Source organism: Octopus sinensis, linkage group LG6 (assembly GCF_006345805.1).
Source record: "Octopus sinensis linkage group LG6, ASM634580v1, whole genome shotgun sequence".
Lineage (NCBI taxonomy): Eukaryota > Metazoa > Mollusca > Cephalopoda > Octopoda > Octopodidae > Octopus > Octopus sinensis.
This window is the reverse complement of record NC_043002.1, coordinates 85,204,624-85,207,123: the sequence shown is the minus strand read 5'-3', so window position 1 is coordinate 85,207,123 and position 2,500 is coordinate 85,204,624.

Here is a 2,500-nt window from a genome sequence, read left to right as displayed (position 1 = left end):
ACATATACATATATATATACACACATATATATATATACATATACATATATGTATATGTATATATATGTGTGTGTTTATATATATATGTGTGTGTGTTTGTATATATATATATATATATATATATATATATATATTTATATATCTTATATATATGTATATATATACTGTATACACACACACACACATATATATGGGTGTATATATATATATATAATATATATATATATATATATATATATTCACATTATGTACATTATATTTACATGTTTGTATGAGCGTGCATATATGTGTAAAATGTAATGACAGTTTTCCAAATCGTTAACTATATATTTTGATCTTAACTAAAACGCAAGTGACTTTTGAGCTAAGAAGGAAGAATAGTTTTAGATTGTAAACAATTTTAAACTATGCATTCGAGATACCGCGAGAGCGAAATTACACTCTACCCCGAAATTAATGGCCATATCTTATAATTTCCGTAAGCGCGAAATCCCGTAACCTGAGATATCCAGAACGCAGTGTGTGTGTGTGTGTGTGTGTGGTGTGTGTGTGTGTGTGTGTGTGTGTGCGTGCTTAGTGAGCTCAGGTCATATACTCGTTGTTAATTGCTTCTTCAAATGGCACGGACGTAACTTTGCCGTTCATCCTTGCGGTATCGATAAAATAGTTAGCAGTCAAGTACTGGGTTCGATATTATAGATTTACCCCCTACTCCCAAATTTCAGGCCTTGTGCCTATGGTAGAAAGGATTATTAATTGGCTCAAGTGAATCAAGGCTCGTGAATTTTATATATAAGTACTAAACCGTATGTGTGTGTGTATATATATATATATATATATATATATATATATATATATATATATATACGGTTACGACGACGAGGGTCCCAGCTGATACGATCAACAGAACAGTTTGCTCGTGAAATTAACGTGCAAGTGGCTGAGCACTTCACACACATGTGTACCCTTGACATAGTTCTCATGGAGATTCAGCATGACACAGAGTGTGACAAATCTGGCCCTTTGAAATACAGGTACTACTAGTTTTTACCAGTTGAATGAACTAGAGCAACGTCAAATAAAGTGTCTTGCTCAAGGCCACAGCGCGTCGGTGAGAATTGAACTCACGACCTTACGAGCGTGCAGCGAATGCTCTTACCAATAAGCCGCAGGCCTTCACCTATATATATATATATATATATTGAGCTGGCAGAAACGTTAGCACGCCGGGCGAAATGCGTCGCCGTATTTCGTCTGTCGTTACGTTCCGAGTTCAAATTCCACCGAGGTTGACTTTGCCTTTCATCCTTTCGGGGTCGATAAATTAAGTACCAGTCAAAAACTGGGGTCGATGTAATTGACTTAATCCCTTTGTCTGTCCTTGTTTGTCCCCTCTGTGTTTAGCCCCTTGTGGGTAATAAAGAAATATATATATAGGCGCAGGAGTGGCTGTGTGGTAAGTAGCTTGCTAACCAACCACATGGTTCCGGGTTCAATCCCACTGCGTGGCATCTTGGGCAAGTGTCTTCTGCTATAGCCCCGGGCCGACCAATGCCTTGTGAGTGGATTTGGTAGACGGAAACTAAAAGAAGCCCGTCGTATATATATATATATATGTATATGTGTGTATGTGTGTGTGTTTGTCCCCCTAGCATTGCTTGACAACTGATGCTGGTGTGTTTACGTCCCCGTTACTTAGCGGTTCGGCAAAAGAGACCGATAGAATAAGTACTGGGCTTACAATGAATAAGTCCCGGGGTCGATTTGCTCGACTAAAGGCGGTGCTCCAGCATGGCCACAGTCAAATGACTGAAACAAGTAAAAGAGAGAAGAAAAATATATATACATGTATGAATGACCTAAGGGGAACAACTCTTGACAACCAGATTTCTCTTAACAGTGAACGCTATGAGCTGGCAAAATTGTTAGACAATTGTTATGACAAAATGCTTTGCAGAGCATTTGTTTCAGCTATTTATGAACACAATTCAAACTATGTTGAAGTCAACTTTACCTTTCATGCTTTTGGGTTTGATAAAATAAACACCAATCAAGACACACAGACGTCGATATAATCAATTGTTCTTCTCTCTAAAATATTTACACCTACAATATATAATTTCAGGCTCTGATCATCATCTCATTTCATAGTACTGGCTACGGACTGTATGAACCAATCTAACTTAAAATCTATATTGTTGTCTTTAAGACGCCAAACTAATTTACTTAGCCCTGTGCTATGTCGTTTTTTTGTCCGTAGCCTTTCCTTACGATAAGGGCAAGAGATTTAGTAACATTTGCAACTCTGAACTCTTCCATATTCTCTTCTCAAAGAATCCCCTTGTAAACACACTCATAGAGAGATCGTACAAATGTAAACACTGGCAGAAACATACATTTTACTCATATAAGTGATTTCGCCAGTCATTGTAATTTGAACAATTAGTTTAACTTGCACTTCAATTCAATAGGGGAATTTTTTCCTAAGCCTTTGAACATT